Here is a 17,681-nt window from a genome sequence, read left to right on the forward strand (position 1 = left end):
TTCATGCCCATAAATTCTGTTATGCTTCTTTTCATGCTTTCAAATTCTTCTTTATGCTCATTCAGTGTCTTCTTAATATCCTTTATCTCTTTATGTATATTTTCCTTCATCTCCTTGAATTGATTTAAGAGATTTGTTCAAACATCTTTGATTAGTTGTTCCAAATTCTGTGTCTCCTCCAATACTTTAATATGTTCCTTTGCATCATACCTTCTTATTTTTTAATAAGGATTGTAATTTCTCCAGATGTTTAGGCATCTGATTGTCTTGATGAGTTAACTCTGAAAGTCAGTATCTCTTTCTTGCCTAGGGTTTTATTGTTAATTGGCTTTGTGTTAAGACACTTCTTTGACACTTGGTTCAACTTATTTTAGTCCTTTAAAATTGCCTATGCTTAATTCATCAGATTTTTCAGCTCTAATTATCTGATTCTTGCCCTGAGTATGTGGTACAATTTTAAAGATTGTACTATTTGTGTAATTGTCTCATCCCCAGAAGAAAGCTTCCTTTCCTCTGTTCCTTCTCTGAGAATCTTGATTTGTTCCATTTGCTTTTGTTTTGCCTCTATTATTTTTTTTACTCCCTTTTTGTTGCTTCTAGCTTCTTTTGCCTGGAGGGTAAATTCTGGGAGGAGGGTCACCTTGGAGAGGACTTTCCAAAGTCTGTATTTCCCAGCTAAAGCAGGGGCAGGGACCCATGAAGGGGGCACAGACCAGTTCCAAAGAGCCCTGGGGAGAGGGTCAGGAAAGATGCCAAAAAGTTTTTTCATGACTCCCCGAAGCTGCAATTTCCTGTCCTGCCCATAGATGGTGCTCTTCAGAAGACTCTTCCCCACAGACCTAGAGAGGTCTTGCATCTTTAAACCTCCACCACCTTCACCCCTTTCAAGGATGGGGTTGAAACAATGGCTGCATTGGTCCCTGTCCAGGGTGGGCTGAAACAGCAGTTCAGTGCTGGGACCCAGGGATTTGAATTCATTGATCAAAAGCCATGATCCGTACTTGGCTGTGCCTGCCACCTCCTGTTCTTGGGGAAGAGGGCTTCCATGTCCCTTTCCAGCTGCAGAAACCAGCCAGGGACTGGACCCCAAGTGGCTATCCTCGAGATCAGAGGATATGCATCAGCAGCTGCTGCAGGGTGAGTTACTCACAGTTTTTATTACAGTTTTGCAGCCTCTTCATCCTGCTCTTCCTGGAATGCCGTACAGTGCTTTCCTGGCCTCCAGAGCCCTGGAACAGATGTTTCAGACAGTTTCTGCCTGTCCACTAGCTGTTTTTGTAGGAGGAGTGAGTCCTGTAGGTCCCTAATCCACTATCTTCCCAGAAGTTCTTGTACTTTTTCTTATATTTCTACTCAACCCATAATAAATCCTTGACAAAGCAATTTTGAAATAAATGATTAGAAATATAAGTTCTAGCATTGTGATTTGATTACAGACTGTTGTATTAGTGATCAACTATTAAAACACAAAACATTTAAGCTTATAAGATGGGGAAAAGAGACTTCTTTGGAGCAAGGACTGATAGATTCCAGGTTTATGGAGGGGCATATTCTATGTCTAAGTGTGTGTTGCTATTTACAATTCATTTATTAGCCTGAGCAGTCCAGTTGACCCACTGATAAGATTCTTATTGTAAGGGAGAGGGGGCAATAGAATATCCGCTAATAGCATTTGTGAAATTAGAATTGGCATTTTCATTCTGATATCCCCTTTTTGAATTCTTCTTTGGGCTTGTTCTCAGTGACAACCATACAAAAATAACAGTAACAGCCTTTACTGGTCACTCACATCATAGCAGGTACTTTGCCAAGGACTTTATGTATGTTATCTCATTTAATCCTTGCTTCAGTCTTATCACTCCCTACATGACAGATGAGGAAACTGAGGTGCTGGGTTCACAATATCCAAGGTCCCAAAACCTATCTGAAGCAGAGCCAGTTATGGGCAAAATATGCAGGCACTTTAACTTCTGGGACCATGCTTTTAACTACAGTGTGACATTGCCTAAACTTTTCCTGTAAATTTGGGACATTGTAACCTTATAAAAGTTTATTCTTAAAGCACTGCCCTCCCTTCCTTCTCAATCTACACTCATCCACTGCACCCCTTGTTCTCACTCACAATTTCTGTAACTTTTCCCCTCCTTTTCTCCCTCTGGCTTTCTTTTTCCATCTCCTGATATTTACATTTACTCTTAGGATCTCCTTTTTCCCTCATGTCTCAGCTCTAGGAGAGTAGATAATAAATCAATTCATCAAATAAATCAGAATTTCGGAGGAGACACAGAATTTGGAACAACTAATCAAAAATGTTCGAACAAATCTCTTAAATCAATTAGGATTTGTTGAGTAATTTCTCAAGAGTGATTACACTTGAAGAGGCATTTCACAAAGAGGACAATTCTTACCCCCCATGAGTGTTTAAGAAGGTGAGGTAAGTTAACCCAAGGATTGGCAAAAGTTTTTGCAAATCAAGTTTTCCGGGAGCCCAGCCACACCCATTCATGTATTTGTTATCTATGGCTGCTTTGAAGCTACAATGGCAGAGTAGAGCAGTTATGACAGAGACCTTGTGGACCACAAAGCCTAAAATATTTGCCATCTGGGTCTTACAGAAAAACTTTGATGACCCTTGAGTTAACCTCTCGAGAGTATCCAGTGCAGAACCTGTGCATAAGCACCCAATAAATGGCAATTCCTCCTTCTACAGGTTCAGGTTCCCTTCTGTGGGTGAATTCTGGGCAGGAGGAGCATTTGGAAATCACATCACCTGGGTCCCCACTGATCCTACCTGTTCACAGTGGGCGGAGGTGACAATCCTTGTTGAATGTTCACTTGTGCTTTGTCCTTACAAAAGCAAAGAGATGCATATTCATTTTCCAGAGAGTATTTCCTGGTAAGGAAGAAGCAGGGAAGCCCCAGCTGGAGTGGGCCAGAGGGGTGGGGATTGGTGGGGAGCAGCCTGGGATTGTGCATGTTATCTCTGTACCAGTACTAGCAAGCTGGGAGGCAGGCATGGAACCCTCAACAGCGCCACAGACACAGATACAGAGACGGACCTCTAAAGTTAATGGTTAATGATCATGCTTTGTAACCATTACTATTCACAGCTTTACCATGACCCAAATTAACTTTATGGACTAGAGTCATTCAGGCATCCTGTTCCACTGTTGGCCTCTGACCAGGACTCAGTTCCTCAAATGAGTGGGTGTGTGGTGTGTGTGTGTGCATGCTTGCGCATTGGGTGGTGACAGCAAGGGAGCTGGAGAAAGGTTAAAAACACAGAGACCCCTTCCTTTTCCTTAAGTGTTACCCAAAAGGAACAACCTCCTGCCCTTTGTAATTAAAGCAGAAGCTTGGTCTGAGTTTTGGTCTTGGTTTGGGTCTTTTTCCAGGACCAGAGGCCATTTCTAAATCAGACTCTAACTTAGTGACCATCAAATAGGACAAAGGAAAACAACTTTTTGATGAGTTCACTGTAAATGGGTCAGAGGCAGAAGGATTAAATTTTCCCTCAAATACACAGGGGTTAAAAAAAATTATAGTCTCTAGAGAGGCTGGCTCCTTGAGGATTGAGTTTTTGCTAAGTCAGCACACTGGAGAAGGAGTTGGTGACTCTCTGCCAAACCCCAAATGCTGCTGGCCTCCTTGCCTCAGCTCTTTGCTGAACCTAGGAGGAATCCATCTCCCTAAATCCTCACTGTCTGTCACCTGAGAGCTGATTTCTGTGCAAATGATTCATTGTTATGATTCGTGCCACCTCCTCACAGACTCAGGGACTTATTTTTGACATCAATTCCTATGTAGTATTTCAATGAGTCTCTTTCCTCCCCCATTCTCCTCTGCCCTTCCCGTGTCTCTGCCAATGAATTCAAAACAGGAGTCAGTAACAGGGCTTTTTTGAGTCTAGCCCTGAATCTCATTCTGCCTCTGGCAGTATTTTTCCAACAGGTGCAGAAGAGGCAGGAGAAATGATGGCACTGTGCGAAATGCAGTGAAATCACATTTTGGGACAGGCTTTGTTCTTTTACTTGAACAAACCACCGTGAATATCATTAATCATTCAAGTTCTCCTTTTAAGGAGCACACCAATTAGGAAAGGGTTGGAATGATCATGAGTACTTAGACTCTTCCCATTTTGTGTTTTGGGTAAAACTTTGTCCCCTGTTGCAGTGTGGTTCCCAAAGTGAAATGTGGGAGGACCATTAAGGTGTCCCTGAATTTTGGGTGCAGAAGGCAGCTGGATGGCATGTACAGGTTGATGGATGTGTGAAAACTGAGGGTGAACTGGACCAGCTCACCCTGGTTTGCTTTATTGCAAGCAATTCTTGTTCCAAGGTGGGTAAAATGAACAATCCAGAGCCAGGAAAATAAACCTCTTTCCCTTGCGTTTTAACACCAGTAGATACAGTTTCCAGGACTAGCCATTAATGCTTGCCAATTCCTTTGCTTTGGGTGTGGGTTTTAACGAGAACCCAGAGTCTAGTCGTCTCTCACAGGCTTTTTGCACACCATCCAGATGGACTCCTTGGGAGAACTCTACTTGTAGAACCTATGGCATCCCCACCTGTGTCATTCCAGGGGCTCATCCATCCAGATACTTTTTGGTCTATGGATCCTGGAAGGCAGTTAGAATTGAGTGTGGAACAGATTTCAGAAAACTCACATCATCCTGTCAACTGTTCTGCTAGATTGGTGGCATAAGCTGGCTTAGGGTAGTGCCCATTTAACAGCTGGCATACAGCTCAGGAAAAGACTCTGAAGTGCAGCCTGCTCTGACACTGAGCCCCATGCATGGAAACCGTGGTAAAGTTGAGCGGCAGATGGAAAACTCTACTGAACCTTTTGTTGGCCATATGTCACTTTTGAGTGTTGGCCAACAAACTAAATTTGTAGCTAATATATAATGCTTTAAACAGCAAAAAGAGCAGCTGCACTTTGATTTCTGATGTCTTTCCTCCCGGCTCTCCAGCTTGCTGGAGTTTCTTGAGTTTCTTTAACCTGGTGCTGTCTCCCTGAATCTTCACAAGGGGGCACCGTCTTCAGCACTACAGTGTTAGCTACATCTATTTTAGTTGGTGTTTCTCCTTGCTGCTTCTTCCTTGTGGACTGCTTTCTAACTTTTTTGTTATTAATAATAATATTTCTAAATTTGATTAGAAAATGCTGCAAAACACAAAGCTGCGGTATTTTTGTACTTCCATCTGCTTGGCTGTTTCGCTTCAGTTTTTCAAATGCCTCCAGGGTACAAGGCCTGTTGCATTTAACTTCTCTTTTGGGGTCCTGGGCTGGTCCTCAGCCATCTCCAGCCATCTCCAGCCATCTCCAGAGTCAGCCCTTGGAGTGGATTGTGGGAGGGCTGCTCAATCTGATTTATGAGGACATGACCTGAAATGGAGCTCTTCTGGAAAATCTCAGCTCTCTTGCTGTCAGAATCATCTAGAAGGAAATGATTGATGCCAGGAAAAAAGAGAACAGGCCACCTCTTGGCTCTTTATTCTCTTTTGGCACTTCTATCCCAAGCAGTTGGAGTGCCAAATCTCCACTCCCAGCTGCCTTGGGTATATTAGCCGACTTAGTGCTTGAGGCCCTATAGAAGGAAGAGGCTCCTTGTTATAAAGTGAAGGTTATGCAGTTGTTTCTGGGGTCAGTGTGCTGGAAACAACATGGAAAGGAGTGGGGGAACACTAAGAATTTAAACTTGTGTGCTTGCCAACCACTAACCCAATAATGCAGTTCAGGAATATATGATTCCTGAGCTTGCGTGATCATAAAATTGTTCTGTAGTTGTCACTCTAACAAGCTGCAACTCAGGTTTCTGTATATTAATTCCTGCAAAGCTCAGCTACCTCCCTAATGTTATTCAAAAGACTTTGAACAACATTGTGAATAAAAATTATAACAGAGTATATCAAACTCAATGATTTCTATAACATCTGGAGCAAAGCACATTAAATGGGAAGCATAATGCACATTCATCATGGGAGTTTAGGATTGTTTTCAGTTTTTATAAAGACAGGAAATAAGAAATATCTTTTCTGTTGGAATTTTTAGTTATCTGTTCCTGTGCTAAACTGGACACCTCACGGAAGAATTATGGCTTTGCTTTCTCTATTTGTAGGAATCTGTTCTCTTTTTAGGTCTGATTTAGATTTTGTCCTGTAATAACGTCACTTTGGGAATTTATCCTACAGGTAGAACTGCTGTATGGAATAGCGTGTGTACAGGATTAACCATCAAAGCATTATTTTAAAAAGAAAAAGATTGGAAACAACCTAAATGCTAATCAATAGAGGCAAGACTGAAGCTATAATATTTTCCATGTATTGGGATGCATGCAGCTAGATAAAAGACCAAAGATGCTCTTTCTAGAGAGAGAAATGGAAAGAGAACCAAGACATTTGTTAGTAAAAGTTAGGCACAAAGCAGAGTATAAAATGTGCTACCTTTTAGTCCATGTAATTTTTATTGGTATACACATAAAGAAACTTAGGAAGGATGCATAAGAAAGTAGGCTGAGGGGAGAGCAAGAACAGAGCTTCTAGGTGTGACTAAGCCACTCACTTCTAACCTCTTGGAATCTGCTTTTGCATCCACTGCTCCAAAGGAAATCTTCCTTATTAGCTCACTTATTACATCCTACATTCCAATTCCTAGGTTTCCTTGACATCTCTGCCCACTGTTGGCCACCGATTCCTCCAGAATGAGGCACCCCAGCATAGAAGAATCAGCCATTCTGCTCCTCACTATCCCTGTGTGCTTAAAAATGTCACATAATCTTTATAAACCTCAGGAGGTACAGGGAGGGAAAGAAGAGGTAGCTGGTATTTCTGAATGCCTTGTATCTTTGCAGAGGTATCTCTTTAAACATCACACTAGCCCTATGAGATAGGTACTATTTTTATCTCCATCCTCCAGATGAGGACATTAAGGCTTAACTAACTTGTCCTAAGTCATACAAGCCTAGGTAATAATCAAGATTTAAACCCCAGATGACTAGTCTCTAATGCAAGCTGATGAAAGTGCTTTGTGAATGGGAAATATAGCAGCATTTTCTTCCACCACTTTTTTGTTCTCTTCTCCTTGACTCTGCACCAACCTATTCCTTCCACTACTTTCTGGCTGCTTGTTTCCTGACTCCTTTGCTGGCTCATTTTTTCCCGTCTTCCCCTCAAACATGGGTGTCTCCAAGGTCCTGCTCTTGCTGTCCTCTCTCTAGCTACTGTACCTAGAAGAGTTTTGACTCTCACCCTTTGGGTTTGCCTTCCAAGCCCATGCCTCTCTCTTCAGACATCCATTTCCTTCTGTCTGATGGACATTTTCACCTGCACATCTTGCTGGAATCTGAAGGTCAATATGTCTCAAACCAAATACATCATCTTTTAGTTCACTGTCAGGTGGCTCTCCTCCTTGTTTCACTGTTGTGATGACACTATCCCTTCAACCTTCCCATCCCTTAGGCTCTAAACCTTGAAGAAGGCTTTGATTTCTTTTCTCTCCCTTGCTTCCAATTTTCAATAAGTGAAAAATTCTGCTGTTTTGACTTCTACTGCCTTCCCATATTTCCATCCCTCATTGCATCTTGTCTGGGGAGTGCTCTCTTAACTGGCCATGCTACCTCTGTCTTGTTCCTCTCATCTCTGAGGTACTTCTGTTCTAATAATCTTCCTAGAGTATTACACCCATAAGGTCTTTGTGAAGAAAATTTTCAAATGATAATGAAGGTCACAGAAGAAGACTTCATAAATGGAAAGGCCAAGAGCACAAATTAGTATAAAGTTGCTGACTCTCCCTAAATTAATCTATAAATGTAATAGGGTCCCAGTAAAAATAAAAACAGGGCTTTTTAATATTTTTCTGTAACTGACAGCTCATTTTAGAGTCCTTATGGAAAAATATGTGTGCTCGAATATCCAGGAAAATTGTGAAAAAGAAGACTAAAAATGGAGAACTAACTATAACAAATATTAAAATTATTATAAAATGATGATAATTAATACAGGTTAATACTTACACATGAATAAAGAGAACAATAATGAGAATAGAATTAAAAACTGACCCCAATACTTATGAGGATTTAGTATGTGATAAAGGTTGCATATCACAGTGGGAAAAAAAATTACAATTTAATAAATGGTACTGGGACAACTGGGTAGCCATTTGGAAAACAATAAAGTTGTATTTCTCCCCAGTCTTTATACCAAAATAAGTGCCAGATGGGCTATCAACATGAAAATTAAATTATCAAAGTTCTAGAAAAAAATGGGAAAAATTTTAAATGATCTTGGAGTAGAGAAGATCTTTCTAAGCATGATAAAATTCAGGAGCTATAAAAGAAAAGATTGATGAGTTTGACTCTAAAAGTCAAACATTTCTGCATGGTAGGAAACACTACAGATAAAACCAAAAGACAAATTATAAATATGGAAAAATATTTGTAACAAATATGTTAGACAAAATGCTAAGATTTGTTAAAATATAAATTTGTTAAAATATAAAATACGAAATCAATAAGAATAAGATCAACTATCTAAGAGACAAATTGGCAAATGGCATGAACAAATAGTTCACAAATGGAAATGTAAAAAAATTTTAGGTATTTGAAAAGATGTGTAGACTCTCAAGAATAAGAAAATGTAAACTAATAGTGCATTTTTCACCTAATAGCCAAAGATCTTTTTTAAATGTATTTTTGACAATGTATTTTTGGCAAGGGTGTAGGAAAAACTGCAGGCCACATCTTCTTTTTTAGGTATGTTAATTGATACAACCTCTAAAGGGGGCAATTTCAGAATAGCTATCAAAATTTGAAATGTGCAAACTCTTTGACATGGCTGTATGTTTAGGAATTTCTTCTATAATTTTACAAGTTTACACTTGTGCCTGAAGGAATATATAAGGATATTTACTGCAGCACTGTGTGTAATAGCATGTGTTACCATCTCAACAAATAAATTTTAAAAAAAGAATAAAGCATGGACCCTGCCAAGTTAACCCTCTACTTAAAAATCCCTCGTTGTTTTCTATCAGCTATGGAAACTTTCATGATATGGTTGCTGCCAGCCTTTTCTGCCTGTGTCTTGTTTCTTTCTACACTTCTTACACTTGGCTGAATGAACAACTGTTTGCTTCGTACACTCCCACCTCCATACCTTTCTTCCTGTCAGTCCTGTGTCTGACATGTCCTCTTCCCAGCCTCTTCCTCTTCCTCATCTAGGTGGATTCTAACTCTCCATTATAATCTGAGTTACCTGCTACTATTTCAGAAGAATTTCTTGGACCCTCCACGACTCTACACCACCAGCTGGAAATCTCTGTCCACTCTGGCTTTTGACATGACCCTTTGCCACAACAACTTGGGGCATCTCTTGAACAACAGTGATATTTCGATCCCCTCCCTTTGCCACATCTGTTTTTATGTGGGGACACTTTGATAAAAATCATGTAAGATGCCATTAACTTATTTTCCTCCCCCAAGAATGGAAATATCTTCACTGCCTCTGATTTAATACACACATATTACAAACAGTGGGAAAAAATATCTCAGGACTCACTCGTGTGTGTGTGTAATAGAATAAAGGAAAAATAAATTTCCCAAAGCAGATTCCTGGGTCAAAGGAAATACATATTAAAATTTCCACACATGTTGCCAAATTAAGCTCTGGCAAGATTCATAATTCAATTGGCAATATTTGTTGAGACCCTGGTATGTGCCAAATACTGCATGCTAGGTATTTAGGACACAATGCTGAGCAGTCTCAGACATGGCCCCTGTCCTTGTAGAGTGTGGTGCGTTACTGGGGAAAGATACATAGTTCTGGTAGAGAGTATAGTGGCACAATGGAGATTCAACCTAGTTGGGGAGTTCTAGGGGGACTTCCTGGAGGAAGTGACATTTCAGGTGAGGCCTGAAGGCTCAGGAGGAGTTAACTAGAGATGTAGGAGCTCTTCAGCTACAGCCATTCAAATGTGGGTGGATGGGAAAGGAAGAGGGCTTGTGTGGCTGGGGTGGGAAGTGAGGGGAAACGTTGCAAGATGACAATGTTGGCAATTTGGATAGGGACCACACCACACATGTGTTTGTAGGTCTTGTTAGGGTTTTATGTTAATTCTGACAGCAAGGAGGGGTATAAGCAGAGTGTTAGGATCAGATTTGTATCTTGAAAAGATATCTTTGCCTGAGTAGGGAAAACTGATAAACAGAGGCAAGAATAAATGCAGGTTGACAAGTTAGGAGGCTATTGCAATAGTCCAAGTGACAGGTGACAATAGCGTTAACTGGTGTGAATTACAAAGAATAGCTGGGACCAGGATGATTGAGGCAGAAATACAGGAAAGTGGATGATTTTATATATAATTTTTCTTTTTTTGATTATTAGTGAGGTTGGGCATCTTTTCATATTTCATTGATGACATTTATTATTCATTTATTTCTTCTTTTGAATTATCTATACATATCCTTTGTTTTCTTATTGGAATGTATGTCTTTTATTTAACATTTATTTTGAGATAATTTTTCTTTTTAGGAAAAATAGGACAAAGAATTCCTATATACCCTTTACCTGTCTTCTCCTTATGATAGCATCTTACACAGCCACAGGGCAATTATCAAAACTAAAAAATTAATGTTGTACTATATTTTAACTAAACTATAAAATGTATTCCAATTTCACAAGTTTTACTGCAAATGTCCTTTTTCTGTTTCAGGATCGGGTCCAGTATCCCACAGTGCATTTAGTTTTTATGTCTCCATTGTCTCCTCTGGCTGATGACAGCTCCTCAGATGTGTATCTTTTTATTATTGATTTGAATATACTATCATTATATTGATACAGGACAGAGATTGATAAGGATCCAGTTAAGTGCAAAGTCAAGGCAAACCTAAACCGACTGAAAAAAAAAAAAAACAACTAATGACAAACTGCCATATATGTTACAAATATTTATCCCAGTTTGACATTTGTTTCTTTAGTCATTTTAAGTGTGTGTGTTTGAGCCTGTTTGTGTTTATGTGTGACAACATAGTCAAATTAATCAATCTTTTTTAAAAATGTTTTTTTGGCTTTGATATAATGCTTAAAAATCCTTCCCAGTCCAAGGTTATAGAATAATTTATGTGAGTTTTCCTCTATCACTTTTACAATCATACAGTTTCAGTATATATTAAGTAAGATGCAAAACAGACATCCTCGCCCTATTCCTTTTTCTCCTCACCCCCAACTTCACCTGATAGGGCAATAAAAAGCAAGCTGAGGTAGCTTATGATATAAAACCTGCAATATCAAAGTGGCAATGTCAGAATATCTTGCTCTTCTCTGCACTGCTTTGACTTTGCACTTAACTTCGATTCTTACCAAGGTCTTCTCGGCATCAGTGCTATTTTTTAATTGTCTTTCAGTCCTACTGGATCATAAGTTCCTTGAGGGCAGGAAATGACACCTATTTCATTTTTTGTAATACATATGTGACCAGGTCCTCCTTTGCAACCTCAGCCAACATGGGATTTAAGTCTAGTATTCCCATGAAGAAAAAGCAAACTCTAAACCCACTGATAAAGATGTAGTTTTTAAAAAGTTTTGTGAGGTTTTGGAAGTGGGAGTCCATCACAAACCATACAGCAAGACTTAATCAAATCTCTGCATCAGGCATCGTTTTTGTCCACATTCTCTCTCTGCTCTACAACCTCTCTCCACTGAGGATACAAAACCCACTCAGCAAAATCAAAGCCCACAGGTTAGCTTAATAACGACCATAAATGTTTCTTCAAACTTCCCGTAAGGTTTCAGTTCATTTTATTATGGCTATATCCCATAACATTTTTATCAGAAAACTTTGGGCATGGCAGAGTCAGTAAATGCTTGTGGCAATCAATGACTTGGGTGGCAATGCTTTTCTGATACTTGACTTATATTGTGACTTACTTTAATGTCTCAGCGGTTAAGAAAACAAGCCAACAACTATTTCCTTTTCTAATTGCTCCTTGTTTTCATGTTATGGAGAGAATTAGGACTCTCCTGGAAACCCACCATAATTTTATGGACTATCAGGTCAATTTAATTATAATAGGGATCCATTTTTAATTCTTGCTGAAGGGCTTAGTTACTGAAGCAGCATTTTCTTAAGCAGTCCCTTAGCACAGATCCAGAGGACACTGTTATTGCAAAGTGAGCAGATGCTCTGGGTGAGCTGAAAATATGGGTTTCACATCTCTGTCCTGGGTGCCCTGCCAGCTCCAAACCCATTTGGAATAAAGTCTTCAGGCTAGAAGCCAGTAGCACCGGAATGGGAAGTTTCACCTCTTCTCCGAGGAGTTGGAAGAAAAGAAACAAGACATCAGGGCAACGCTGGAGAAAGCAGATGAGAACAATCTTGATCCTAAGGAGTAAGCTGTGGGCCCACAGGTGGGCACAGCAGAGTAGAGGATGGCAGGAAGGTAGCTTTTTGGCTTTGGTTACCTGATGCCTTACCCAGGGCTGGATTAGGAGTAGAACCATGGAATATTTAAGTCTGAATCAAGGGCTCAGGCAAAGATGGGAGTTGAGTTCAGTTTATTAGAAGATTGATGTCTTGGCACCTAAGTTCTGGCCTAATGGTGAGTGGGGTCAGTTTTCCCTCCTTTCCGTTCCTCTTTCACATTTCCTCATGGCCCACCTTGCTTCCTGGTTCCTTCTCAGCCTTAATTTACCTATAACAAGTTCATCTTCAGTGAACCTGTCTCTGGCTATCCATGTGACCTCAAGCGAATTATTTTCTCTTAGCCTCAATTTACTCATCAGGAAAAAACAAGGAAAATAAGAGAAAATGGCAGTGGGTGCCTAGGAGGTGCTCCTGTGATTTGAGTTAAGAGAAGCTAAAGCTGATTCCAGCTGTTGAGACACCTGAGACTTTTTAATTCTCAGGCCATTGGAGGGGGTTTGCAACAGGGGCAGCAGTAGGCATGCTCCTTCCGGATTCTTTGCCTCATCCAAGTTTTCAGCATTTAGAGTTCCTGTCTGTTTGGAAAGCATGGATGATGGCTCCCTGGTATCTCTTCAAATGCTGCAGCCAGTGAGTTCCACTTTCCACTGACCTCTCTGCAGGGCAGGACAAGGGGCTGTGACAGCTGCGGGAACCATAGTAAAGAGCCAGCAGAATCAAAGCTGCATGCGTTGGGGTGGCTGTCTTGTGGGCTATAAAAAAAGAAAGACAGACAAACAAGAAAATAAAATCCCAAAACTCAAAAAAACAAAGATGTTTTGAGTTAGGAAAAGAGCATAAAGAGATATCAGCTTAGAAATTTATTCTTCCAACAGGAATTGGCTTAAAAAAATGAAAAACTTTTATATTTATATTAAAATTAACCCAGAAAGAATGATAAATAAAAACCTAGTCCTCTTTGCTCCCCCAGTTCCTGTTTTTTCTTTCATTTTCCTCTCTCCTCCTCCAACACAAAAAACTCCTCTTCTCATAATTATTCCATTGGTTCAGGAGGGGGGAACCAGGGCTATGGTAGTGTACTACTATATATATACATAGTAAATATAGCATGTTATTCATAACATATGTAGTATGCTACAGTGATGTAGTATGTAAATGGGAATCTGGGACATTTTTCTTCCCGTCAACTTGTGCTGTGAATTGTACTCACGTCTGAGGCAGAAAGCTCGGTTAATTTAAATGGGAGTTTGAGCATGCTCATGGTGCAAGGGGAAGAGGATGGTATTCTCAGCACCATCTGTAGAATACTGCAAGGAGTCCAAGACTGGGATTCATGCATCATGAATTCTGGTTCTGTATCTGTCCCCAATTAGCATGATTTAGGAAAAGTGAGTCAACTTCTTGTGGACTCCATTTTCTATTCTCTCTTCATTTAAAATTCAAAGTCTATGTATTGAGTATGGCTGCTGGGTGCAGTTATGGAGGTTAGATGCCCATTCTAGGGGCTGAAATCCAGGCTCTGCTCCCCTTGTCAAGACCCTGCCTGCTTGAAGGGATGGCTTTTTGGAATAAGAACAAAGAGCTATAGGTGCCAGCTGTGGCTCTCATTTTGGGCTTGGGCAAAGGTCCTCTCTGAAGGAGAGGTGGAGATGAAAACTAGGATAGCATTTTAGAGAGACTGGGAGCTGAAAGCTAAATGATGTCACTATGATTGACTTGATGGTCAAGAGTAACTAAAAGATGCGTCTGCAAGGGACAATATGGAACAGTTTAGGAAAATGGAGGGGAGTCTGGGAGCCAGCTGGGGATGGGATGCAGAGAAGTAATTCATGGAAAAGTCTGAGGAAGACAAAGGGAGTATCCCTTCTCCAGTGTCAGGGTGACTTGGAGTGTAGCCTAGCCTCGGTTCAATGATAAGATGTGGAAAAACCAGACAGGGAGGACCAAGCATCCCCACTGACCTACAGAGTTAAAAGAGAGATGTTTTGGCTGGGGTGGAATGGAGCAGGTGGGTTAAGGGGAACTGGTGTGGGGGAGAGGCTGAGTGAAGGTGGAAATAAGAATAGAACATGAGAACAAAACAGATTCGAAGCCTGTGCTTTGTGCTTTTAGGTGAGGAATATGTGTGATTTATCTACTTTTGTGTGATTTAATAGAGTTTGCCCCTTAAAGAGTCCACTTACTGTAATAAAATGGATTTGAATTGTAGCTGACTGAGCCTGGTTGATTGATCTCACTTTGTGTTGGAGGCATCCTAAAGCAAAGAAATGCTGAAGAAAACTAATGAGGAAAGTATGATGTTAATGGGGTGGGGTGAGAAATAAGAAAGACTTTCTGTTGGGATACCCCAGGCCTGACTTATCTTAGAAGGTGAGATGATTATGATCTGGAAGACTAGGAAATACGAAGAAATTTTGTTTAAAATGACTGCAGAGAATTGGGCTGGGAAGAGGTGGGTAAATCCTGGACCAGCTTTGAAATTTTCAGAAGGTATGAAGAAGGTTCCTGGATGTCCAAAGAGAAAGGTGGGGATGTTTTGTGTCTCCTGGAATTAGTGTCAATTCAGAGCTAGTGTCCAGTAATCCCCCAAAACTCAGATTATTGCCTTTTCCTTAATGCATAGTCATGCTGATTAAAGGTAATAGATCTCTAGGAAGATGAACAGTATAAATTTTGGGCAGTGTAGCAGGGTACCCCCAAAGAGAATCCAGTTTCCTCTTCTTTCAAGGGGTTCTGGGCCTGTAAACTGGCTCAACTCTGGGAAATGAATGAGGGGTTGTGACTCTCTATTTTGCTGATTCAAGTTAGACTTCTGTTCACCCGACCTGGCACTCTTCTACTTATATATAGCTCAAGTAGCAATTTAGTAGACTGCCCATCTCTAAGGACACCATGATCAACTAGCCAATGCCATAGACTTCGCAAGTCAGACTATTCTGTTTACTGCTTTGACTCTGCTATCCATTACAATAGCCATGCCCACCTTGTCTTTGGTGATTAAGTGCAATCACTTGGCATCTGGAACCCTAGGAACCAATTACCCCACTGCATTTAAGGATCTCAGTTCACTGGTAGCAGTTTCCACTGTAGTTTCTGGCTTACAGAGAAAGACTGACCATAGAGTTCTTCAAGGCTACTAGGGCTCTCCTCACAAATTTATTTCTCATATTTGTGGTGAAAGGTGTGTCCTCTGAACACTCCTGGGGGTAGGTGAGCAAGCCTTACATGATAAATCCACTCTAACATTCTGATCTCCCTAAGCCTTTGTACACCCTCCTCTGCAGTATGCCAGGGCAGTATTGGCATCTCAACTTCATTTAGTGTAGGCCACCTTTTGGTTCATGTTTCAGCCAATCAGCCAAACTGTTAGCGTCCTTTCTAACCCCTTGAGCTACAACACTGAATCCAGAAACTCTGCTTAGTGGGTCCAAATCAATAAATTTGGCTTGATACAACTTTATGTTCCTTCCACAATTATCCCACATTCTTATTATCCATCCCCACACACATTCCCCTGATTTCTGTCTGAATCAATTGGAAAAATCATTCAGCTGTTTTGGAGTGTAGCACACCTTCTCATGGATCATACTCTTTACCTCAACCTCCAGGGCTCACTGGGACTTGAATCTAGTTATAAGTCTAGAAGTAAAGGAGAAAGGTTCTGAGGAAAATGAGCGGTGTCTTGCAAGGCAACTGTCTCAAGGGAGACAATTACAGATTCTTCAGGAAAAGCAGGATTAACCTCCTCAGACAGGGATGAAAGCCTCCTTCTACTGGCAAAGAAGATAGCAGAATTTAGGGGATTAATGTCCCTGATCTGCCCTTATATCCCATTCTGATTTTTAGGATTCCATTCCTTCCCAATCAATGCTTCAATTTAACAAAAGACATCCTGAAAATCTGGGAATTCAAATTTATTCGTAATTCAGCTGCTCATAGGATGAGATTCTGGTTTTGCTTTTCAGAAGTCTCAGTCCTGTAGCTAAAGAAGATAGGGGTTTCTTTCAGGAAAGACATACAAACTTTCAGGTCATTTATGTGGAGCATGAGATGGGAATTTGAAGCCCTGAGCTTATCTTTTTCCTTTCTCTACTTTCTCTAGTGCAGTTAGGAGCAACCAGCTAATCTCATTATACTCATTAAATTGACAAAAATGCTCTCAGGCATCACATGTATGGTCATCCAGAACCTTGCCTTTTATAAGTATTTAATTGGGAGCATTCAATGGTGATTTTTGCATATCTCTATTGCTACATAACACTATGGAATATCAGTGCCCACTTTAACACTGGAAGTAGGGACATTAGTGCCTTTAAATTAATCTGATTAGAGAACCAACTGAGAAAACTCATGCTTAAAATTCTTTTCCTCTATAACCACTCTCAACACCAAAATCTGTATCAGTCAGTGCTCTCTAGAGAAACAGAACCAATAGAGATTAATTTGAAGGAATTGGTATGCCATTGTGGGGGCTGGAAAGTCCAAAATTTGTAGGGCAGGCTGGACACTCAGCCCAGAGTTGATGTAGTCTTGAGGCAGAATTTATTTTTCTCTAAGAAATTTCAGTTTTTACCCTTAGGCCTTCAGCTGATTGGATAAAGTTAATCATATTTTTGAGGTAATATCCTTTGCTTAAAGTCAACAAAATGTAGATGTTATCTACCTTTACAAAATATTTCACAGGAACATCTAGCTTGATTAGATAACTGGGCACTAGAACCTAGCCATGTTGACACAAAATTAACCATCACACTTAGCAAATGAGCTCCTTGGTTTTTAAGTCTCTCTTTATTTCTCTGAGACTGAAACAAACTTCATACCTCTTTTCTAATACATTCAGCTTCAATATTCATAAGATAACTGTGCCTTCTCCTTATTAGTGAAATCACAAGCTGAGGTGGCCAAGTCACCAAGCTTATCTCCAGGCATCAGTGCCTGGTGCCTTAGCACCTCATGCATTGCCTAGAATTCTGGTAGGTCTCTGCCAGATTTCATTTTCCTATTTTGAAGATGAGAAATTCAGAGTGCAGGAAAGATAAATGACCTGCCCACATATCTGGGAGTTAAACCAGTGTGTGTTTTTCTTACTATACCTCATTTCACTAAACTAAATCCACCTCCACAGTCATTTCTGAAATTTCCCTCATTTCCTTAAACTTCCAAATTGTTATTTCACAAAACATAATAGAATTCCTCATAGGTAATGCTCATACCTACATTGAAATACTAGTTACTGGAACAGCTCTACTCTCCTCCCCTTCTGC

The sequence above is a fragment of the Choloepus didactylus genome, chromosome 4, assembly GCF_015220235.1.
Source record: "Choloepus didactylus isolate mChoDid1 chromosome 4, mChoDid1.pri, whole genome shotgun sequence".
NCBI classification, from domain to species: Eukaryota; Metazoa; Chordata; class Mammalia; order Pilosa; family Megalonychidae; genus Choloepus; species Choloepus didactylus.